Source organism: Scyliorhinus canicula, chromosome 3, assembly GCF_902713615.1.
Source record: "Scyliorhinus canicula chromosome 3, sScyCan1.1, whole genome shotgun sequence".
NCBI lineage: Eukaryota > Metazoa > Chordata > Chondrichthyes > Carcharhiniformes > Scyliorhinidae > Scyliorhinus > Scyliorhinus canicula.
Genome location: NC_052148.1, coordinates 275,407,727 through 275,432,666, shown reverse-complemented (window position 1 = coordinate 275,432,666; position 24,940 = coordinate 275,407,727). Strand labels below are relative to the sequence as shown.

At 58.5% G+C, this 24,940-nt stretch overlaps 1 protein-coding gene across 3 annotated transcripts in view; it reads left to right on the top strand.

Annotated features, from left to right (window-relative positions):
* Positions 1-13,840: 13,840 nt before the first annotated feature.
* Positions 13,841-24,940, top strand: part of LOC119963573 (sodium/hydrogen exchanger 9B2-like) — a 167,727-nt gene continuing 156,627 nt past the window's right edge. For 2 of the 3 annotated variants that reach the window (XM_038792902.1, XM_038792899.1), the window contains exon 1: positions 13,841-13,979. The gene's annotated coding sequence lies outside the window, so the exon portion shown is untranslated. The remainder of the gene's footprint in view (positions 13,980-24,940) is intronic. The other variant, XM_038792901.1, reaches the window with a different exon arrangement.

The window sequence follows — 24,940 nt, the reverse complement described above, 5'->3', positions numbered from 1 at the left end:
GTAGGGAGACCGTGTCTTGTCGGCCGTTGGGGTACGCCACATAGGCGTACTGGGGGTTAGCGTGGAGAAGATGGACCCTCTTGACCAACGGGTCCGACTTGTGCGCCCGCACGTATTTTCGGAGCAGGATGGGTCCAGGAGCTGCCAGCCAGGTCGGGAGCGAGGTCCCAGTGGAGGACTTCCTGGGGAAAACAAGGAGACGTTCGTGAGGTGTTTGGTTGGTCGTGGTGCAGAGCAGGGACCGGATGGAGTGGAGGGCATCCGGGAGGACTTCCTGCCAACGGGAGACTGGGAGATTTCTGGACCGTATGTAGGACGGTCTTCCAGACCGTTCCGTTCTCCCTCTCTACCTGTCCATTACCCCGGGTGTTGTAACTGGTCGTCCTGCTCGAGGCAATGCCCTTGCTGAGCAGAAATTGACGCAGTTCGTCGCTCATAAAGGAGGACCCCCTATCACTATGTATGTAAGCGGGGAACCCGAACAGTGTAAAGATGCTGTGGAGGGCTTTGATGACAATGGTTGCGGTCATGTCGAGGCAGGGGATGGCGAATGGGAATCGGGAGTACTCGTCAATCACGTTCAGGAAGTACGTGTTGCGGTCGGTGGAGGGGAGGGGACCTTTGAAGTCTGTGCTGAGGCGTTCAAAGGGACGAGAAGCCTTTATCAGGTGCGCTTTCTCTGGCCGGTAGAAGTATGGCTTGCACTCCGCGCAGATTTGGCAATTCCTGGTGGCTGTCCTGACCTCCTCGATGGAGGAGGGCAGGTTGCGGGTCTTGACAAAATGGAAGAAGCAAGTGACCCCGGGGTGGCAGAGGTCCTCGTGGAGGGCTCGAAGGCGGTCCACTTGTGCGTTGGCACATGCGGGACAGGGCATCGGGAGGCTCGTTTAGCTTCCCGGGACGATGCAGGATCTCGTAGTTATAGGTGGAGAGTTCGATCCTCCACCGCAAGATCTTACCGTTCTTTATCTTGCCCCACTGTGCATTATCGAACATAAAGGCGACCGACCGTTGGTCAGTGAGGAGAGTGAATCTCCTGCCGGCCAGGTAATGCCTCCAATGTCGCACAGCTTCTACTATGGCTTGGGCCTCTTTTTCGACTAGGGAGTGGCAGATTTCGGAAGTGTGGAGGGTACGTGAGAAGAAGGCCACGGGTCTGCCCGCTTGGTTGAGGGTGGCCGCCAGAGCTACGCCAGACACGTCGCTCTCGACCTGGAAGGGGAGGGACTTGTCGATGGCGTGCATTGTGGCCTTTGCAATGTCTGCTTTGACGCGGCTGAATGCCTGGCGGGCCTGTATCGACGGGATAAACTGTGGATTGGATCAGAGGACGGGCCTTGTCTGCATAGTTGGGGACCCACTGGGCGTAGTAAGAAAAAAAACCTCGGCAGCGTTTCAGGGCCTTGGAGCAGTGAGGGAGGGGGAACTCCATCAGGGGGCGCATGCGTTCAGGGTCGGGGCCTATAACTCCATTTCACACTACGTAGCCGAGGATGGCTAGGCGGTTGTTATCCTTGTTATACGTAAGGTTAAGGATTTTCGCGGTTTGGAGGAATTTTTGGAGGTTGGTGCCGTGGTCCTGCTGGTCGTGGCCGCAGATGGTGACATTATCGAGATACGGGAATGTTGCCCGTAAACCGTATCGGTCAACCATTCGGTCCATCTCTCGCTGGAAGACCGAGATCCCGTTAGTGACACTAAAAGGAACCCTTAAAAAGTGGTAGAGCCGCCCATCTGCCTCGAAGGCAGTGTACTTGCGGTCACTCGTGCGGATGTGGAGCTGGTGGTAGGCGGACTTAAGGCCCACCGTAGAGAAGACCTTGTATTGCACGATCCTGTTTACCAGGTCGGATATGCGGGGGAGAGGGTACGTGTCCAGCTGCGTAAACCTGTTGATGGTCTGACTGTAGTCGATGGCCATCCTATTCTTCTCCCCGCTCTTTACCACCACTACTTGAGCTCTCCAGGGCCTGTTGCTAGCCTCAATGACCCCCTTCCCTCAGTAGCCGTTGCTGCCGGTCCCGGACACTGTACCGTCTGCTCCTGGTGGTGACGGGTTTGCAATCCAGGGTGGGGTTCGCAAACAGGGAAGGCGGATCGACCTTGAGGGTCGCGATGCTGCAGACAGCGAGAGGGGGTATAGGGCCGCCGAATTTGAAAGTTAGACTTTGGAGGTTGCACTGGAAGTCTAACCCTAGGGGTGTGGCTGCGCAGAGGTGGGGAAGGACGTAGAGCCAGTAATTTTTGAATTCCCTTCCCTGGACCGTGAGGTTTGCTACACAGAACCCCTTTATCTCTACTGAGTGGGAACCAGAGGCCAGGGAGATTTTTTGATTAACAGGGTGGTCGGGGAGAGAACAGCGCTTTACCGTGTCGGGGTGCATGAAGCTCTCCGTGCTCCCAGAGTCGATTATGCAGGACGTCACGTGTCTGTTGATTAGCACCGTTGTAGTAGCAGTTGAGAGTGTTCGAGGCTGAGACTGGTCCAGGGTCACCGAGGCTAAACGTGGCAGCAGCTGGGTGTTCTCGTCGGGCGGTGTGTGGTCATCTGCACTGGGGTCCTGGGAGTCCATCCAAGATGGCGGCGCCCACTGGTCGCACGTGGCTGTGGGTGCACAAAATGGTGGCGCCCATCCATCACGCGCGGCGTCCGTGAAACAAGATGACGGCGCCTGGAGGCCACACGTGGCCCTGGAGGAGGAAGATGGCGACGCTCGCTGGCTGCACGGGGCCCATGGAGAGGGTTGTAGTGGCGGTCCGCATTCACTTCCGGAGACTGCAGCGACCGCCCGGGCCTGGCATATCGCCCCTTTCTGCTGTACCCTTTACGGATGGACGAACGGGCTGGGCAGCGCTGTCGGGGGCTTTTGGCTTGTCCGCAAAAATAGCAGCGGGGCCCCCCGGGGTTGCTGGGCCGTCTTGCAGCGCAAACTTGTGGGGGGATGTGGGGCATCGCCTCGGAGTCGGCTGCAGAGGGATTCCACGCTGCCCAGGGGGCTGCCGCGCGGTCGGGGGCGTAGGCACGGGCGTTTCGGGAGGCCACATCCAGGGAGCCGGCAAGGGCCCGGGCCTCCTTGAGGCCGAGAGTTTCTTTCTCCAGCAAACGCTGGCGGATTTGAGAGGACAGCATACCCGCAACGAAAGGGTCCCGAATCAACAGTTCAGTGTGGCCGTTTGCTGAAACTTGCGAGCAGCTGCAGTTTCTCCCCAACACTCGGGGCGCACAGTAGAATTCTAGTGACTCACCAGGAATTTGTCGCCTCGTTGCTAGTAGATGCCGGGTGTAGACCTGATTCACAGGGCGAATGTAATGTCCTTTCAGCAACTCCATCGCGGTATCGAAGTCGTCCGTGTCCTCGGTCAGCGTGTAGACTTCTGGGCTCACCCTCGAGAGCAGGATCTGCAGTTTCTGTTCTCTTGTGGGTGTATTTATTGCCGTTCCGAGGTAGCCGTTGAAGCACGCTAGCCAGTGCTTGAAAGTTGCCGCCGAGTTTACTGCGTGGGGGCTGTGTTGCAGTCGCTCCGGCTTGATTCGGAACTCCATTCTTTAAATCTAGCTTATTAAATTGATGCACAATCAATGACCTCTAAAGCGAGGTTGTAGTCCAACTGAAGGCTTTAATAAGATAGATGTTTCCCCCAGCAGCTCAGGTACAGAAAGGAAGTTGCTGGGTCGCACGGGCTCTTATACCCCGCCTTGCAGGGCGGAGCTACCATACAGGCTTGACCAATAGACAACATGCATTATCCACCAATGGTGTTCCAGCATTACTAGGTACCGTAATACCTCTAACCAGACTACCACACTAAGGTAATCGTCTATGGCCGCCGATATTTTTTGGCGGAAGGCCTTGTCGGCCAGGAGGTCCATGTCCAGCCTCCATGTGGGGCGCTGGGCCCGGCCTGTCTCCAACCTCATATCCATGTAGTGTGGAGCGCGGTCGGAGATGACGATTGCGGAGTATTCCGCCCGTACAATTCTTGGAAGCACTGATTTCCCCACTACAAAGGAGTCGATGTGAGTGTACACCTTGTGCACTTGCGAAAAGAAGGAGAACTCCTTTTCTCCCGGGTGCAGGAACTTCCACGCGTCCACCGCCCCATCTGCTCCATGAATGCTTCCAATTCTCTAGCCCTGCCTGTCTTTCTCCCTGTTCTAGGGTTTGATCGGTCAGTCAGTGGGTCCAACACGCAGTTAAAGTCGCCCCCCCCATAATCAGTCGGTGTGTGTCAAGATCCGGGATTTCCGCCATGGTCTTTTTTATAAAGTCTGTGTGGTCCCAGTTGGGCGCACCACCGGCGCCCCTTCCAGGACCCCGCTGACCATGACGTACCGTCCCCCGGGTCCGTAAATCTCCTCTTGCTGATCAGTAATAATAATTATATATAATAATCACTTATTGTCACAAGTAGGCATCAATGAAGTTACTGTGAAAAGCCCCTAGTCACCACATTCCGGCGCCTGTTCAGGGAGACCGGTATGGGAATTAAACCCGCGCTGCTGGCCTTGTTCTGCCTTACAAGCCAGCTGTTTAGCCCACTGTGCTAAACCAGCACCTAAATGGCTACTGCCCTGGAACTCATCCTGTAGTGTGAATGGTACGTCTGTCCCACCCAGCCCTTCCTTACCTGCAGTCTCTCCTCCTCCCTCTGCTTGCAGCACTGTCTTGGTTCCTCGCCCTGCTCCATGCCCACCAAGCCCTGTGTCTGTCTCGCTGCCTGGCCTGTCCTCTCTTTTTGTTCCCTTGCTGTTCTGCACGCGCTCCCCCCCCTGTCCCCGTTCCCCCCCACCCCACCCCCTGTCCCCCTTCTCTTTGTCCCCCCACCCCATGTTCTCCCCCGAATGCCCTGTTCCCCACCCCTCTGGCCAGACGCTCCCTCTTGTTGCTCGTTATGCTCTCTCCTTAACTGGATCTGTTTATGGCGGTTACTATGGTCGCCGTCCTTAATTCTAATTACATTTGCTCAAGAGTCGCCAGGTATCTTTCGATACCGCCACAAGGTTCAAAACCGAATACTGATCAAAGACTCAATACACCAGTTAGTAAGTTCGAAATCAATGCTCATTTATTTACACACACAGTCAATTATACTCATGCACAAACTCTACTAACTAAACTATCACTACTACTAAAAGCCTATACTTAGCTTCGGGCGCCCACTCAGTCAGAGGAACAATGGCCGTTGTCCGGTTCTGAGGCTGCTGGCATCGAACTGGTATAGAATAGTAGCCGGGAGCGTCTATCTCGTAGCGTGCATTGACTTTAGACTTGTCTGGTGCTTGGTGGGTCTCTCCTCGCTGAGAGCCAAGGCCAAGAAGAACGATTCTTGCTTGGGGGCCCCTCTTTATACCCCAAAGAGGCTTTGTGCGCTTTTGGGCGGGCCTTGAACTTGGCCCCCAATTAATTGGACCATATCCTAATCATCTGTATTGATTTTCTCCAATAAAGGGGTGGCTGCTTGATCGCTGGGCGGGCCCTAGGTGACCGTTTGCCTGCTTTTGTTTTAGTCTCCACTGGTCGCGGGGTGTCTGCCCTGGTACCGATTGCTTAAATGTTTCTCTTTTGTCCCCGGAGATAGCCCATTAGTATACTAATGGCTTTGCAGTATCGGTCTTGTCTGGGAGCTGCAAACTTCAATCCACAGACAAACCTTGCCCCTGCTTGCTTTCTCAGCATTGTCCAATTTTCCCTTCATTCTCTGCAAGTGCCCATTTTGTAATCGGGACGTGGCCACCCCAGGTGGCTACACTCTCCCCTGAGAGGTCCGCTGCATCCTCTGTTCCTGCCTGGCTTCCCGTGCTAGCCCTCCTCGCTAGTCTGGTGCTGATCTAGTCCTGGCCCCGTTCTGCCTACCTGTCTCCATCCCCGACCTCGCCCCCTTAGCTGCTTCCCCTATTCTCACTCCCTTCTCTCACATTATCATCTTCAAACCGAAAAAGGTGAAAGCAGAACTGGGGCAGCATAGACCTGCGCAAAAACATAGTCCACATTCCAGTCCTGGTTTTCGGTCCGTCCTCCATTCTCATTCCTCTGTCTCTGCCGCCTTCACTCACTGCCACGACTGCTCTCCCTCCAAGTCGTTCGCTTTTACAAACTCGTCGGCCTCTGCCAGGGTGCCAAAGTAATGTTCCTTCCTCCGGCATGTCACCCAGAGTCTGGCCGGGGGAACAGCATGCCAAACCGCACCCCGTTTTTGTTGAGCACCAATTTCACTGTTGAATTCAGCCGTCTTTTTTGCCAGCTTCGCCCCAATGTCGTGATAGTCCCTGATTCTGTGCCCTTCCCACGAGCACAAATTCGTCAGTCAGGCCCACCTGAGGATTTTTTCCCAGTCCTGGTATCGGTGCAGTTTTGCAATGATCTCTCTCGGCTGCTCCCCAGTTTGGGTTTAGGCTGGAGTGACCTGTGTTCTCTGTTATGTTCTGGGGGTTTGGAAAGCTCTCCCTCCCAGTCCGTTGGGTCCATTCCCTCAATCCCGTCTGGCAGGCCTGTGATGTGGATATACTGCCGCCTGTTCTCCTGGTCCTCGACCTTCACCATTAAGTTCCGCTGGGCCGCCACCAGCCTCTTCACCTCGGCCTCCAGAGCCACGATCCTGTCGCTCTGGTCCGTCGACGCCCTCTCCAGGTCCAGGATTGTCTTCTCCAGGGCCTCCACCTTCTGACCCAGGCCGTCTATCGTGTGCTGAAGAGTGGGTATCACCTCCGTCACCACCTCCTTCACCAACACCTGGAACTCCATCTTGATCGCTTCTTTCATAGTGGTCAGTTCCTTTTTAAAACGCTCCTCCATCGGTCCCGTGTAGGGGGGGATGTTGTTGTCCACTCCTGCTCAGCCGTTTGCAGTTGCCAATCTTCCCCTTTCCTGTTTTCCTGGGCCTTCTCCTCGTGTCGTCGGGCCACCGGTCCATCTGCCCATTGCTTCTGCCCCTTTCCTCTGCTTCTGCCTTCTCGCCGTCCCTTCAAACTGCTGTTTGCCGGCATTTTCCTTCCTCCCCCCCCCCCCCCCCCCCCCCTCGTCGTTATTCGTGCCTTTTATATTTGGATGAGTTTCAGGTGGCTTTTTGGGCTAAAACTCAAAGAAACTGGCTACTTTGGGACAAACTGGGAGGAGAACCACCTGATGTGCGTCCACTCAGCACATTGTGGCCACCGGAAGTCCTCCTGTTGGGGAGTTTAATTTCCCCGATATTGACTGGGACTCAGTGCTGGGGGTTTGGATGGGGCAGAGTTTGTAAGGTGTATCCAGGAAGCCTCCTTGATGTAATATGTAGATAGTCCAACTAGGGAAGGGGCTGTACTGGATCTGGAATTGGGGAATGAGCCTGGACAGGTGGTTGAGGTTTCAGTGGGGGAGCAGTTTGTGAACAGTGAGCACAATCCAGTCAGTTTGGACAGGTGGTTGAGGTTTCAGTTGGGGAGCAGTGGGGGAGCAGTTTCAGTTGGGGAGCAGTGGGGGAGCAGTTTCAGTGGGGGAGCAGTTTCAGTGGGGGAGCAGTTTGTGAACAGTGAGCACAATCCAGTCAGTTTGGACAGGTGGTTGAGGTTTCAGTGGGGGAGCAGTGGGGGAGCAGTTTCAGTGGGGGAGCAGTGGGGGAGCAGTTTCAGTGGGCAAGCAGTTTCAGTGGGGGAGCAGTGGGGGAGCAGTTTCAGTGGGCAAGCAGTTTCAGTGGGGGAGCAGTGGGGGAGCAGTTTCAGTGGGGGAGCAGTGGGGGAGCAGTTTCAGTGGGGGAGCAGTTTCAGTGGGGGAGCAGTTTCAGTGGGGGATGTTGGAACCAACAATTCTACGGACACGTGCTTGTAGGATTAGAATAGCAGTTTTAATATACTCACAACAGAGCCAGCCTGTTAGCCATTGAACTTTCGGTGAACTGGCCGGCTGACCATGTGGCACTGATCTTTATACAGCAGCTCCAGGGGGAGGAGTCCTGGGCGGAGCCAAGGGAGAAGCCCAGTACAATTCTCGAGCATTCCCAGAGCTACTCTCACTGGTGGTCAGGTAGTGCAACTGCACTTACAATATAGACACATGTATATACAGATTATAATCCCGTGTGAATCACATTCACCACATTCACCCCCTGTGAAAAAAATCGAGTCCAGCAGGGGTGGTGGCTCACAGAGTTAGTCTGTCCGGTGGATGAATTGTTCTTTTCGATCTGCGGAGCACCGGGGTTGCAGCCTCTTGCAGTGGTTGGATGGGTGTTGAGAGCTGGGGTACGATGGCAGACTCCGGGGCGGGTCTCGTCCGAACTTTATACACCTCTGGCTCGACCGGAGACTGGGGGCACTGGGGGCGGGCTGGTTCTGGCACGTGGAACCGGTGGGGTGAGCTTGCGGAATCGGGGGCGCGAGGGGGCGGCAGCATAGGGAACGGGGTAAGGGGTTCCTCAGCGGGGGTAGGGGGGGGCTGGATCCAGCGGGTGCCAGGTCCCGAAGGGATAGTGTGTCCTGGCGACCGTCCGGAAACTCCACGAATGCGTACTGGGGGTTGGAATGGAGGAGGCGCACCTTTTCAACAAGGGGGTCAGTTTTGTGCCCCCTGACGTGCTTCCTCAGGAGGACCGGGCCTGGTGTCCTCAGCGACGCCGGAAGTGAGACTCCCGTGGTAGTGCCCCTAGAAAAAATGAAGAGTCGCTCGTGAGGGGTTTGATTTGTAGCTGTACAGAGGAGGGATCTGATTGCGTGGAGCGCGTCTGGGAGGACTTCTTGCCATTGGGAGACTTGGAGTTTTCTAGACCGGAGGGTCAGTAGGACGGTCTTCCAGACCGTCGCGTTCTCCCTCTCCACCTGCCCGTTCCCCCTGGGGTTGTAGCTGGTAGTCCTGCTCGAGGCGATGCCCTTGTCGAGCAGGTACTGACGCAGCTCGTCGCTCATAAAGGACGAACCCCGGTCGCTGTGCACGTAGCTGGGGAAACCGAACAGGGTGAAGACACCATGCAGGGCCCTAATGACTGTGTGGGAGGTCATATCAGGGCATGGGATGGCAAAAGGGAATCGGGAGAACTCGTCGATGATGTTGAGGAAATAAATGTTCTTGTTAGTGGAGGGGAGTGGCCCTTTGAAATCGATCGCAAGGCGTTCAAAGGGCCTAGAAGCCTTGACCAGGTGGGCCCTGTCTGGTCTATAGAAGTGCGGTTTACACTCCGCACAGATCGGGCAGTCCCTGGTGACCGCTTTTACCTCCTCGTTGGAGAAAGGCAGGTTTTGGGCTCTGATGTAGTGTGCGAGCCGGGTGACCCATGGATGGCAGAGGTCAACGTGGATGGCTTTTAGAAGGCTGAGCTGCGCGCTGGCGCATGTCCCGCGGGATAGGGCATCCGAGGGCTCGTTGAGCTTCCCCAGTCGATATTTAATATCGTAACTATAGGTGGAGAGTTCGATCCTCCACCAAAGGATTTTATCATTTTTATTTTGCCCCTTTGCGAGTTGTCAAACATAAAGGCAACCGATCGTTGGTCGGTGATGAGGGTGAACCTCCTACCTGCGAGGTAGTGCCTCCAGTGACGAACAGCCTCCACGATGGCTTGTGCTTCCTTCTCGACTGAGGAGTGTCGGAGTTCTGAAGCGGATAGGGTACGGGAGAAAAATGCAACGGGCCTCCCTGCCTGATTTAAAGTGGCTGCTAGAGCTACCTCTGAGGCATCGCTCTCAACCTGAAAGGGAGTGGATTCATCCACCGCCCGCATGGCTGCTTTGGCGATGTCCTCCTTGATGCAGCTGAAGGCCTGGCGCGCCTCAGCTGACAGGGGAAATCGTGTGGCCTTAAAGAGTGGGCGGGCTTTGTCCGCATATTATGGGATCCACTGGACGTAGTATGAGAAGAACCCCAAGCACCGTTTGAGGGCCTTGGGGCAATGAGGGAGGGGGAGTTCTAAGAGGGGGTCCGGGTGTGGGCCCAGGACTCCGTTCTCCATGACGTAGCCGAGGATGGCCAGTCTGTTTGTGCGGAAAACGCATTTCTCCTTGTTATAAATGAGGTTTAATTTCTGTGCCGTTTGGAGAAAACAGTGGAGGTTGGCGTCGTGGTCCTGCTGGTCATAGCCGCAGATGGTAACATTGTCCAGATACGGAAACGTGGCCCGCAGCCCGTACTGGTCCACCATTCGGTCCATTGCTCGTTGGAACACCGAAACCCCGTTAGTGACGCCAAAGGGAACCCGGAGGAAGTGGAAGAGGCGGCCATCGGCCTCGAACGCCGTGTAGTGGCGGTCGTCCGGGCGGATTGGAAGCTGGTGGTATGCAGACTTCAGATCCACCGTGGAAAATAGCCGATATTGGGCGATCTGATTAACCATGTCTGCAATTCTGGGGAGGGGATACGCGTCTAGGAGCGTAAAGCGATTTATGGTCTGGCTATCGTCGACGACCATGCAAAATTTTTCCCCGGTCTTGACGACCACCACCTGAGCTCTCCAGGGACTATTACTGGCCTCTATGATCCCCTCACTGAGCAGCCTTCGGACCTCCGATCGGATAAAGACCCTATCCTGTAGGCTGTATCGCCTGCTGCGAGTAGCTACTGGCTTGCAATCTGGAGTGAGATTGGCGAAGAGCGGAGGGGGGGGGGAGATGCGCAGCGTGGTTAGGCTGCAGATAGTGAGTGGGGGCAAGGGCCCGCCGAAGCTGAGGGTGAGGCTCTTGAGGTTGCACTGGAAATCCAGGCCTAATAAGAGTGGCGCGCAGAGGTCGGGCAGGACATAAAGTTTAAATTTCGAATAACTAGCGCCTCGAATTGTGAGCGTAGCGACGGTGCATCCTTGGATTTGGACTGAGTGGGAGCGAGGGCGATAGTTTGACTCACTGGAAAAATAGAAAGCGAACAGCGTCTTACCAGCTCTGGATGTATAAAGCTCTCGGTGCTCCCGGAGTCAAAGAGGCATGGCGTGCTGTACCCGTTGATCTGGACCTCCGCCATCGAACTTCGTAGGTGCTTGGGGCGGGATTGATCCAGGGTGACTGCGCTGAGTTGTGGGTAGTCGGCGGCTCGATCAGCTGTGCTGGAGTGGCCCCGTGATGACTGCCCTCTGAGTTCGTAGTCGTCGAGGTGAGTTTCAGAGTATGAAGGGGATGGATCCCAAGATGGCTGCCCCCATGAGTCGCACATGGCCGGCCGCATGGAGGAGGATTGCCAAGATGGCTGCCCCCATGAGTCGCACATGTCGGGCAGGCCTGTGAATTCAGGGAACGAGTGCTTTGAGCCGTGGGAGGGTTAGAGGCTGGGGCGGAAAAAGTGCTTTGAGTCGTGGGAGAGTTAGAGGCTGGGGCTTTCTTCGCCAGACACACTCTGGCATAGTGTCCTTTTCGCCCACAGCTGCTGCAGGTTGCGTTACGGGCCAGGCAGTGCTGCCGCGGGTGCTGGCTTTGGCCACAGAAATGGCAGGCTGGAGCAGCCGAGTAGCTGGCTGGGGCAGCAGAGTAACTGGCTGGGGCAGCAGAGTAACTAGCTTTGGCAGCGCGGTAGCTGGGGGGCCGTGCGGCACAGGCTTGGTGGGGACTGTTGGTCGGGGGTCCACGATGAGGTCGCGGGGTCCATGGGAAACGAGGTGAGGCTGCGGAAGGAAACTTCCATAGTGGTAGCAGCCTCCTCAGTAGTGTCTAAGTCCTGGGCCCTCTTTTCTAGCAGTCTTTGGCGCACATAGTTAGACCTAAGGCCCGCCACGAAAACGTCCCGCACAGCAAGCTCCCTATGTTCAGCCGCGGTAACGGCTTGATAATTACAGTCATTGGAAAGATTGTTCAGTTCCCGTACAAACTCGGCTAGCGTTTCTGTAGGCCGCTGACGGCGAGTCGTAAACACGTGGCGCGCATAAACCTCGTTAATGGGCCTAACGTACATTTTATCCAATATTGCCAGTGCTGCGGTGTAAGAACCGGCCGGATTCAGCTGTGTGGAGATTCTGTGGCTTACCCTCGCGTGCAGTAGGCTGAGTTTTTGTTCCTCCGTTGTTCCGGCGGTGCTGGCTTCTGCCAGGTAGGCTTTAAAACATCTCAGCCAGTGGGAAAAAAATTCCTTAGCCTCTGCATCCTGTGGGTCGAGTTCTAGGCGTCCGGGCTTGAGGGCTGCTTCCATGATTTCTTCGACTATTTCCTGAGTATATTAAATTGTTGGAACAAACAATTCTACGGACACGTACTTGTAGGATTAGAATAGCGGTTTTAATATGCTCACAACAGAGCCAGCCTGTTAGCCATTGAACTTTCGGTGAACTGGCCGGCTGACCCTGTGGCACCGATCTTTATACAGCACCTCCCAGGGGGGAGGTGTCCTGGGCGGAGCCAAGGGAGAAGCCCCGTACAACTCGAGCATTCCCAGAGCTACTCCCCCTGGTGGTCAGGTAGTGCAACTGCACTTACAATATAGACACATGTATATACAGATTATAATCCGGTGTGAATCACATTCACCACAGGGGAGCAGTTTCAGTGGGGGAGCAGTTTGTGAAGAGTGAGCACAATCCGGTCAGTTTGGGGGTAGTTATGGACGGGGACGAGGGTAACCCTGGTGTTAAGGTGCTAACCTGGGGAAAGTTAAATTGCCATCACATTAGACAGGAAGGGAAGAATTTGGATTGGCTGTTGGGTAAATCACTGTTCACAGTGACACAGTGTTAGTGTCAGGCTCCTCCCCAGGGCAACATGGCGCCATCACTTCCGGGGGAGCTAGCGCATGCGCATCAGCACCGGGGGTCAGGGGCTGTTGGGGGCGGGGCCGCTGGGGGGGGGCGGGGCCGCGCCCAGGAGGCGGAGCCTGGCCGCGGAGGGCGGGGCCTGCAGGGGGCGGGTCCGGGCCGCCGGGATGCGTCGGGCCCAGGAGGCGGTGCCTGGCCGGGGGACGCGGCGGGGGGCGGGGCCTGTCCCGGGGGGGGGCGGGTCAAACCGCAGCTTGGTGGGGGGGAGGAGCCGGACCGCGGGGGGGGGGGCGGACCTCCGGGGGGGCGGGGCCGGCCCTCGGGGGGGCGTGGCCGGACGTCGGGTTGGGGGCGGGGCCGGACGTCGGGTGGGGGGCGGGGCCGGACGTCGCTGGGGGCGGTGCCTGGACGCGGGGGGCGGGGCCGGGCCCGGGCCCGGGCCCGCGGGGGGCGGGGCCAGGGCGGGGCCAGCTGGGGGCGGAGCCGGGCCCAGGGAGTGAGGCGGGGCCTGCTGGGGGCGGGGCGGGGCCGGCTGGGGGCGGGGCGGGGCCGGCTGGGGGGCGGAGACGGGGCGGGGCCTGCGGGGCGGGGCCGGCTGGGGACCTGCTCGGGGCGGGGCCGGCTGGCGGGCGGAGCCGGGGCGGGGCCTGCTGGGGGGCGGGGCCTGCTGGGGGCCGGGGCGGGGCCTGCTGGGGGGCGGAGCCGGGCCGGCTTGGGGGCGGAGCGGGGGCTGGGCCGGCTGGGGGGCGGAGCGGGGGCTGGGCCGGCTGGGCCGGCTGGGGGGCGGGGCCGGGCCGGCTGGGGGGCGGGGCCTGCTGGGGGCGGGGTCGGGGCGGGGCCTGCTGGGGGGCTGGGGGGCGGGGCGGGGTGGGGCCTGCTGGGGGGCGGAGCCGGGCCGGCTGGGGGGCGGGGCCGGCTGGGGAGCGGGGGCTGGGGGCGGGGCCTGCTGGGGGGCGGGGCCTGCTGGGGGGCGGAGCCGGGCCGGCTGGGGGGCGGAGCGGGGGCTGGGCCGGCTGGGGGGCGGAGCCGGGGCGGGGCCGGCTGGGGTGGGGCGGAGCGGGGGTGGGGCCAGCTGGGGGGTGGGGCCGGCTGGGGGGTGGGGCCGGCTGGGGGGCCGGGCCGGCTGGGGGGCCGGGCCGGGGCCTGATGGGGGGCGGGGCGGGGGTGGGGCCTGATGGGGGGCGGGGCGGGGGTGGGGCCGGCTGGGGGCGGGGCCGGGCTGACAGCAGCGGCCTCCCGCCTCCCGCTGTGAGGTGAGCGGTTCCGGGCCGGAGGCTCCATCTCGGTGTCTCCCGGTGTGTGGGCGCGGATCGGGCAAGAGGCGGATTTCCAGCCTGGGCGAACCTGTGAGTGTCAGCGCCGCGCGGGCCCCCTGACCCCCCACCCCGGAGCCCGGCACCCTCCCAACCTCAGCCCGGGGACTGGGCCCAGCCAGTGGCCCCGGTACCCAGCCTCCGCCCGACAGACCGGCACCGGGTACCCGGCCCTGGGCACTGACCCCCCTGGGCACTGCCCCCCTCCCTGGGCACTGCCCCCCTCCCAGGGCACTGACCCCCCCTCCCTGGGCACTGCCCCTCCCTGGGCACTGCCCCCCTCCCTGGGCACTGCCCCCCCCTCCCTGGGCACTGACCCCCCTGGGCACTGCCGCCCCGGGCCCTGCCCCCCCCTGGGCACTGCCCCCCCTCCCTGGGCACTGCCGCCCCGGGCCCTGCCCCCCCCCTGGGCACTGCCCCCCCCTCCCTGGGCACTGACCCCCCTGGGCACTGCCCCTCCCTGGGCACTGCCCCCCCTCCCTGGGCACTGACCCCCCTGGGCACTGCCGCCCCGGGCCCTGCCCCCCTGGGCACTGATCCCCCACCCTGGGCACTGCCCCCCCTGGGCACTGATCCCCCTGGGCACTGCCCCCCCTGGGCACTGCCCCCCCTGGGCACTGACCCCCCTGGGCACTGACCCCCCTGGGCACTGACCCCCCACCCTGGGCACTGACCCCCCTGGGCACTGACCCCCCTCCCTGGGCACTGACCCCCCTCCCTGGGCACTGACCCCCCTCCCTGGGCACTGACCCCCCACCCTGGGCACTGGCCCCCCCCGGGCACTGACCCCCCTCCCCGGGCACTGACCCCCCTCCCCGGGCACTGACCCCCCTCCCCGGCCACTGACCCCCCTCCCCGGGCACTGACCCCCCTCCCTGGGCACTGCCCCTCCCTGGGCACTGCCCCTCCCTGGGCACTGCCCCCCCCCCTCCCTGGGCACTGACCCCCCTGGGCACTGCCCCTCCCTGGGCACTGCCCCCCCTCCCTGGGCACTGACCCCCCTGGGCACTGACCCCCACCCTGGGCACTGACCCCCCTCCCTGGGCACTGACCCCCCTGGGCACTGCCCCCCCCTGGGCACTGCCCCCCCTCCCTGGGCACTGACCCCCCCTGGGCACTGACCCCCCTCCCTGGGCACTGACCCCCCTGGGCACTGACCCCCCTGGGCACTGCCCCCCCTCCCTGGGCACTGCCCCCCTGGGCACTGCCCCCCTCCCTGGGCACTGACCCCCCTGGAAACTGCCCCCCTCCCTGGGCACTGCTCCCCCCTGGGCACTGACCCCCCTGGGCACTGCCCCCCTCTCTGGGCACTGCCCCCCCTGGGCACTGACCCCCCTGGGCACTGACCCCCCTGGGCACTGCCCCCCTCCCTGGGCACTGCCCCCCCGGGCACTGCCCCCTCCCTGGGCACTGACCCCCCTAGGCACTGCCCCCCCCTGGGCACTGATCCCCCTGGGTACTGATCCCCCACCCTGGGCACTGCCCCCCCTGGGCACTGACCCCCCTGGGCACTGCCCCCCCTGGGCACTGCCCCCCCTGAGCACTGACCCCCCTGGGCACTGACCCCCCACCCTGGGCACTGACCCCCCTGGGCACTGCCCCCCCTGGGCACTGACCCCCCTGGGCACTGACCCCCCTGGGCACTGACCCCCCACCCTGGGCACTGACCCCCCTGGGCACTGACCCCCCACCCTGGGCACTGACCCCACTCCCTGGGCACTGACCCCCCTCCCTGAGCACTGACCCCCCACCCTGGGCACTGACCCCCCCGGGCACTGACCCCCCCTCCCCGGGCACTGACCCCCCTCCCCGGGCACTGACCCCCATCCCCGGGCACTGACCCCCCTCCCCGGGCACTGACCCCCCTCCCTGGGCACTGCCCCTCCCTGGGCACTGCCCCCCCTCCCTGGGCACTGACCCCCTGGGCACTGCCCCCCTCCCTGGGCACTGCCCCCCCTGGGCACTGACCCCCCCCTGGGCACTGACCCCCCCCTGGGCACTGACTCCCCCTGGGCACTGACCCCCCCTGGGCACTGCCCCCCCTCCCTGGGCACTGACCCCCCTGGGCACTGACCCCCCTCGGCACTGCCCCCCCTCCCTGGGCACTGAACCCCCTGGGCACTGAACCCCCTGGGCACTGACCCCCTGGGCACTGACCCCCCTGGGCACTGCCCCCCTCCCTGGGCACTGACCCCCCTGGGCACTGCCCCCCTCCCTGGGCACTGCCCCCAACTCTAGGCAGTGCTGCCCTGTCCCGGTGAGGGAAGGCGAGCGAGAGAGTGAGGGAGAGAGAGTGAAGGAAGGAGGGAGAGTGAGGGTGAGGGTGGGAAGGTGATGGAAGGAGTGAGAGTGAGAGAGGGTGAGGGACTGAGTGAGGGACAGAGGGAGGGAGCAGAGTGAGGGGAGTGATGGAGGGAGGGAACGTGAGGGAGCTGGTGAATGGTTCAGCCCCATCACCACAACCGGGGTGGGATCGGTTAGAAGCTTCTGAACCGGGGGAGGGTGGAACAACCAGCGACGTGTCCACCGGGATGGAGATGCCGGGTTAGCGGGTAAACCTGCTCATGTCAGAGCTGCTCAGTATGGCCAGCACCTTCTCTGGGCACCGCCACAGGGCACCGTCACTGGGCACCGTCACTGGGCACCGTCACTGGGCACCGTCACTGGGCACCGTCACTGGGCACCGTCACAGGGCACCGTCACTGGGCACCGTCACTGGGGACCGTCACTGGCCCCACCACTGGGGACCGTCACTGGCCCCATCACTGGGCACCGTCACTGGGCACCGTCACTGGGCACCGTCACTGGGCACCGCCACAGGGCACCGTCACTGGGCACCGTCACTGGGCACCGCCACAGGGCACCGTCACTGGGCACCGTCACTGGGCACCGCCACAGGGCACCGTCACTGGGCACCGTCATGGGCACCATCACTGGGCACCGCCACAGGGCACCGTCACTGGGCAGCGTCACTGGGCGCCGTCACTGCGCGCCGCCACAGGGCACCGTCACTGGGCACCGTCACTGGGCACCATCACTGGGCACCGTCACAGGGCACCGTCACTGGGCACCGTCACTGGGCACCATCACTGGGCACCGTCACTGGGCACCGTCACTGGGCACCGTCACTGGGCGCCGTCACTGGGCGCCGCCACAGGGCACCGTCACTGGGCACCGCCACAGGGCACCGTCACTGGGCACCGCCACAGGGCACCGTCACAGGGCACCGTCACTGCGCACCGCCACAGGGCACCGTCACTGGGCACCGCCACAGGGCACTGTCACTGGGCACCGCCACTGGGCACCGCCACAGGGCACCGTCACTGGGCACCGCCACAGGGCACCGTCACTGGGCACCGTCACTGGGCACCGCCACAGGGCACCGTCACTGGGCACCGTCACTGGGCACCGCCACAGGGCACCGCCACTGGGCACCGCCACAGGGCACCGTCACTGGGCACCGCCACAGGGCACCGTCACTGGGCACCGTCACTGGGCCCCGTCCCTGGGCACTGTCACTGGGCACCTTCAATAATAATAATCTTTATTATTGGCTTCAGGCTGGCTTTGTGCCCTCATTAACAAGACCAGGCAGGGACAATAGTCTCGCCAACATTCCTGAGCCTCTGCAGAGATTTAAGATTTAACTTGTGCGCCACTACTGTGAGCAATCCAGGAAATAAATAATTGGGGTATTATTTTTCATGTTTTTGAGATTTTTGACTAATTATAAATTATTTGACGGGGTGGCGGGGGGAGAGGGGGTGTGGAGAAGCACAAAGGATGGAACTTGCTGGAATATGTCAAAGTTTGTTTGTAACCCAATGGAAAGGTTGCCTTTTGCCCAACATACTCACATGTGTCCATAAGGATTAGAAGCAGGAGGAGCAGATTCTGTTACGCAGCCCCTTGTATATCTAGATAAAAGCAAATTACTCCAGATGCTGGATTCTGCACCAGAAACAGAAAATATTGGACAATCTCCTCACTCAGCTCCTGAGGGAGAGAGGGAGACAGAGAGCTTGTCAACGGTTCAGCCCCATCACCACAACCGGGTTGGGATCGGTTAGAAGCTTCTGAACCGGGGGAGGGTGGAACAACCAGCGAGGTGTCCACCGGGATGGAGATGCTGGGTTAGCGGGTAAACCTGCTCAGTATGGCCAGCACCTTCTCTGGGCACCGTCACTGCGCACCTTCTCTGGGCACCGTCACTGCGCACCGTCAGTAGGCACTTTTACTGGGCACCGTCACAGGATACGGTCACCGGGCACCGTCACTGGCACCTTAATTGGCCATCTTCACTGTGCCCCGTCACTGGGCACCGTCACTGGCACCTTAATTGGCCATCTTCACTGGGCACGGTCACTGGGGACTGTCACTGGCCATCTTCACCTGGCACCGTCACTGGGCACCGTCACTGGGCACCGTCACTGGGCTGTCACTGGTCATCTTCACTGGGCACGGTCACTGGGCACGGTCACTGGCCATCTTCACTGGGCACGGTCAATGGGGACCGTCACTGGCACCTTAATTGGCCATCTTCACTGGGCACGGTCACTGGCACCTTAATTGGCTATCTTCACTGGGCCCCGTCACTGAGGCCCCGTCACTGAGGCCCCGTCACTGAGGCCCCGTCACTGGGCACGGTCACTGGGCACGGTCACTGGGCACTGGTACTGGGCACTGCTACTGGGTACTGTCCCTGGGCACTGTCACTGGGCACTGTCTCTGGGCACCGTCACTGGGCACTGTCTCTGGGCACCGTCACTGGGCACTGTCTCTGGGCACTGTCTCTGGGCATCGGAACAGGGCACCATCTCTGGGCACCATTACTGGGCACTGTCCCTGGGCACCGTCTCTGGGCACCGGAACAGGCCACCCTCACTGGGCACCCTCATTGGCCATCTTCTCTGGGCACCTTCAATAATAATAATCTTTATTATTGGCTTCAGGCTGGCTTTGTGCCCTCATTAACAAGACCAGGCAGGGACAATAGTGTCGCCAACATTCCTGAGCCTCTGCAGTGATACAAGATTTAACTCGTGCGCCACTACTGTGAGCAATCCAGGAAATAAATAATTGGGGTATTATTTTTCATGTTTTTGAGATTTTTGACTAATTGTAAATTATTCGGCGGGGGTGGCGGGGGGAGAGGGGGTGTGGAGAAGCACAAAGGATGAAACTTCCTCGAATATGTCAGTATGTTTGTAACCCGAATAGAAAGGGTGTCTTTTGCCCCACACGCACACACTTGTGTCCATAAGGATTAGAAGCAGGAGGAGCATATTCTATTAAGCAGCACTTTATATATCTCGATAAAAGCAAATTACTGCAGATGCTGGAATCTGAACCCAAAACAGAAAATCCTGGTCAATCTCAGCAGGTCTGATAATGTCTGTGAAGCGAGAAGGGAGCTAACGTTTCAAGTCTGGTCAACTCTTTGTCAAAACTCTGACAAAGCAGAGATTGCCCAGTATTTTCTGTATTTTATCAATCTACATGTCTTGGTTATTTTGTAGAGCCAAGTATGAAGAAAAATCAGCAACAAGTAATTTAATTGATACAAAATGTAAATATAACTGGTATTTTGGCTTTTTAACCTATTTTAATGTCTTGGTTTCTTCAGTCGATAAAGCAAAATGTTGTGGAAAAGATCTGGGGCTGGTTTCTCCGATCCTGCGGCTATGTCCGTAGGATCCATCTGGTTTTACGACCAAAATGTCAGCGTTGCCCACGCACCGAACCTCCGCCCAGTGGGGGGTTAGCAGCCACGTGGCTTAAAGCCCCTCTGTGGATACAGCCACAGAATGGCTGGGTCCGTGGCTGAGAATGCGCATGGTGGGGCGGCCGGAGGCGGCCGCGCGTGCAACATGGCGCTGGCTGGGCACGGACCTACCCCCCCCTGTAACCCCCTCGCCACCCCCTCACCAGCCCCCCCTGCCAGCGGAACAGCTTCCCCCCCCCCACCCGACTGTGCCGGTGCTGGACACAGTCCGCAGCCGCCACGCGAGGTCTCCGGAAGTTGTGAGGACGTGCGCCCCCCGCCATCGGGAATCCAGCTCATTGGGGGTGGGCCTCAGGTGATGTTCTGAGGGTGTCCATACTGTGTGCTGAGTACTCCAGTACGCCGTTTTTGAGGGGCTGGAGCATCTGCAAAATGGTGCCATCCCAGAGTCCAGCGTAAAAATGGATTTTCCAGCCGATCGGCGAACAAGATTTTGGTGTCGCCGATCGGAGGATCCATCCCCTGGTCTTGGTACCAATTGTAGTCGAATTAATTGGGCTTTCCCGGGTCGAAAACAGTTCACAATTTCCTATTTGTTGATGGTCACCAGATTTGTCTGACTTCAAATATAAGCAGGTTTCAGGAAAAGTTCAAACTATTCATCAAGCCTTCTCCTACGAGATAGTGTTAGACATTATCCACCTAATTATCAAATCCATTGTAGGAAAGTTCCTGTATAACTGAGCAAGGTATAGAACAAAGAAAAGTACAGCCCAGGAACAGGCCCTTCGACCCTCCAAGCCTGGACCCCCCGTCACTGAGGCCCCGTCACTGAGGCCCCGTCACTGAGGCCCCGTCACTGGGCACCTTCAATAATAATAATCTTTATTATTGGCTTCAGGCTGGCTTTGTGCCCTCATTAACAAGACCAGGCAGGGACAATAGTCTCGCCAACATTCCTGAGCCTCTGCAGGGATTCAAGATTTAACTCGTGTGCCACTACTGTTTGTAACCCGAATAGAAAGGGTGTCTTGCCCCACACGCACACACAAGCGTACATAAGGATTAGAAGCAGGAGGAGCATATTCGTTACACAGTACCTTGTGTATCTAGATAAAAGGAAATTAATAATACTCTTTATTGTCACATTTTACATTAACACTGCAATGAAGTTACTGTGAAAAGCCCCTAATCGCCACACTCCGGCGCCTGTTAGGGTACACAGAGTGAGAATTCAGAATGTCCAATTCACCGAACAAGCACGTCTTTTGGGAGTTGCGGGAGGAAACCCAGGCAGACACGGAGAATGTGCAGACTCCATATAGTCAGTGACCTCAACCGGGAATTGAACCTGGGGCCCTGGTGCTGTGAAGCCACAGTGCTAACGAGTGTGCTCCTGTGCTGAAAATTACTGCGGATGCTGGAATTTGAAACAAAAAAGAAAATATTGGACAATCTCACACAGCTCCTGAGGGAGAGAGGGAGACAGAGAGCTTGTGAACGGTTCAGCCCCATCACCACAACCGGGTTGGGATCGGTTAGAAGCTTCTGGACCGGGGGAGGGTGGAACAACCAGCGAGGTGTCCACCGGGATGGAGATGCCGGGTTAGCGGGTAAACCTGCTCATGTCAGAGCTGCTCAGTATGGCCAGCACCTTCTTTGGGCACCGTCACTGGGCACATTCACTGGTCACCATCTCCGGGCACCGGCGCAGGGCACCCTCTCTTGGCACCATCACTGGCCCCATCACTGGGGACCGTCACTGGCCCCATCACTGGGGACCGTCACTGGGCACCGTCTCTGGGCACCGTCTCTGGGCACCGTCCCTGGGCACCATCTCTGGGCACCGTCTCTGGGCACCGTCCATGGGCACCGTCTCTGGGCACCGTCCCTGGGCACCGTCTCTGGGCACCGTCCCTGGGCACCGTCTCTGGGCACCATCTCTGGGCACCGTCGCTGGGTACTGTCCCTGGGCACCGTCTCTGGGCACCGTCACTGGGCACTGTCTCTGGGCACCGTCCCTGGGCACCGTCCCTGGGCACCGTCTCTGGGCACCGTCCCTGGGTACTGTCTCTGGGTACCGTCCCTGGACGCTGTCTTTGGGCACCGTCCCTGGGCACCGTCTCTGGGTACCGTCTCTGGGCACTGTCCCTGGGCACCGTCCCTGGGTACTGTCTCTGGGTACCGTCCCTGGACGCTGTCTCTGGGCACTGTCTCTGGGTACCGTCCCTGGGCACTGTCTCTGGGCACCGTCTCTGGGTACCGTCTCTGGGTACCGTCACTGGGCACCGTCTCTGGGCACCGTCTCTGGGCACCGTCCCTGGGCACTGTTACTGGGCACCGTCCCTGGGCACCGTCCCTGGGCACCGTTACTGGGTACTGTCTCTGGGCACCGTCTCTGGGCATCGGAACAGGCCACCCTCACTGGGCACCGTCTCTGGGCACCGTCTCTGGGCACTGTCTCTGGGCATCGGAACAGGCCACCCTCACTGGGCACCCTCATTGGCCATCTTCTCTGGGCACCTTCAATAATAATAATCTTTATTATTGGCTTCAGGCTGGCTTTGTGCCCTCATTAACAAGACCAGGCAGGGACAATAGTCTCGCCAACATTCCTGAGCCTCTGCAGGGATTCAAGATTTAACTCGTGCGCCACTACTGTGAGCAATCCAGGAAATAAATAATTGGGGTATTATTTTTCATGTTTTTGAGATTTTTGACTAATTATAAATTATACGATGGGGTGGCGGTGGGAGAGGGGGTGTGGAGAAGCACAAAGGATGGAACTTCCTCGAATATGTCAGTATGTTTGTAACCCGAATAGAAAGGGTGTCTTTTGCCCCACACGCACACACGTGTCCATAAGGATTAGAAGCAGGAGGACCATATTCTATTGAGCAGCACTTTATATAGAACATAGAACGATACAGCGCAGTACAGGCCCTTCGGCCCACGATGTTGCACCGACATGGGAAGTCAAAAACTAAAGGCCATCCAACCTACACTATGCCATTATCATCCATATGCTTATCAAATAAACTTTTAAATGCCCTCAATATTGGCGAGTTCACTACTGTTGCAGGTAGGGCATTCCACGGCCTCACCACTCTGCGTAAAAAACCTACCTCTGACGTCTGTCCTATATCTATTACCCCTCAATTTAAGGCTATGTCCCCTCGTGCTAGCCACCTCCATCTGCGGGAGAAGGCTCTCACTGTCCACCCTATCTAACCCTCTGATCATTTTGTATGCCTCTATTAAGTCACCTCTTAACCTTCTTCTCTCTAACGAAAACATCCTCAAGTCCATCAGCCTTTCCTCATAAGATTTTCCCTCCATACCAGGCAACATCCTGGTAAATCTCCTCTGCACCCGTTCCAAAGCTTCCACGTCCTTCCTGTAATGAGGCGACCAGAACTGTACACAATACTCCAAATGCGGCCGTACCAGAGTTTTGTACAGCTGCAACATGACCTCATGGCTCCGGAACTCAATCCCTCTACCAATAAAGGCCAACACACCAGAGGCCTTCTTCATAACCCTATCAACCTGGATGGCAACTTTCAGGGATCTATGTACATGGACACCGAGATCCCTCTGCTCATCCACAGTGCTAAGAATTTTACCATTAGCCAAATATTCCGCATTCCTGTTATTCTTTCCAAAGTGAATCACCTCACACTTCTCTACATTAAACTCCATTTGCCACCTCTCAGCCCAGCTCTGCAGCTTATCTATGTCCCTCTGTAACCTGCAACATCCTTCCACACTGTCTACAACTCCACCGACTTTAGTGTCGTCTGCAAATTTACTCACCCAACCTTCTGTGCCCTCCTCTAGGTCATTTATAAAAATGACAAACAGCAACGGCCCCAGAACAGATCCTTGTGGTACGCCACTCGTAACTGAACTCCATTCTGAACATTTGCCATCAACCACCACCCTCTGCCTTCTTTCAACTAGCCAATTTCTGATCCACATCTCTAAATCACCCTCAATCCCCAGCCTCCGTATTTTCTGCAATAGCCGACCGTGGGGAACCTTATCAAACGCTTTACTGAAATCTATATATCTCGATAAAAGCAAATTACTGCAGATGCTGGAATCTGAACCCAAAACAGAAAATCCTGGTCAATCTCAGCAGGTCTGATAACGTCTGTGAAGCGAGAAGGGAGCTAACGTTTCAAGTCTGGTCAACTCTTTGTCAAAACTCTGACAAAGCAGAGATTGTCCAGTATTTTCTGTATTTTATCAATCTACATGTCTTGGTTATTTTGTAGAGCCAAGTATGAAGAAAAATCAGCAACAAGTAATTTAATTGATACAAAATGTAAATATAACTGGTATTTTGGCTTTTTAACCTATTTTAATGTCTTGGTTTCTTCAGTCGATAAAGCAAAATGTTGTGGAAAAGATCTGGGGCTGGTTTCTCCGATCCTGCGGCTATGTCCGTAGGATCCATCTGGTTTTACGACCAAAATGTCAGCGTTGCCCACGCACCGAACCTCCGCCCAGTGGGGGGTTAGCAGCCACGTGGCTTAAAGCCCCTCTGTGGATACAGCCACAGAATGGCTGGGTCCGTGGCTGAGAATGCGCATGGTGGGGCGGCCGGAGGCGGCCGCGCGTGCAACATGGCGCTGGCTGGGCACGGACCTACCCCCCCCTGTAACCCCCTCGCCACCCCCGGACCAGCCCCCCCTGCCAGCGGAACAGCTTCCCCCCCCCCACCCGACTGTGCCGGTGCTGGACACAGTCCGCAGCCGCCACGCGAGGTCTCCGGAAGTTGTGAGGACGTGCGCCCCCCGCCATCGGGAATCCAGCTCATTGGGGGGTGGGCCTCAGGTGATGTTCTGAGGGTGTCCATACTGTGGGCTGAGTACTCCAGTACGCCGTTTTTGAGGGGCTGGAGCATCTGCAAAATGGTGCCACCCCAGAGTCCAGCGTAAAAATGGATTTTCCAGCCGATCGGCGAACAAGATTTTGGTGTCGCCGATCGGAGGATCCATCCCCTGGTCTTGGTACCAATTGTAGTCGAATTAATTGGGCTTGCTCGGGTCGAAAACAGTTCACAATTTCCTATTTGTTGATGGTCACCAGATTTGTCTGACTTCAAATATAAGCAGGTTTCAGGAAAAGTTCAAACTATTCATCAAGCCTTCTCCTACGAGATAGTGTTAGACATTATCCACCTAATTATCAAATCCATTGTAGGAAAGTTCCTGTATAACTGAGCAAGGTATAGAACAAAGAAAAGTACAGCCCAGGAACA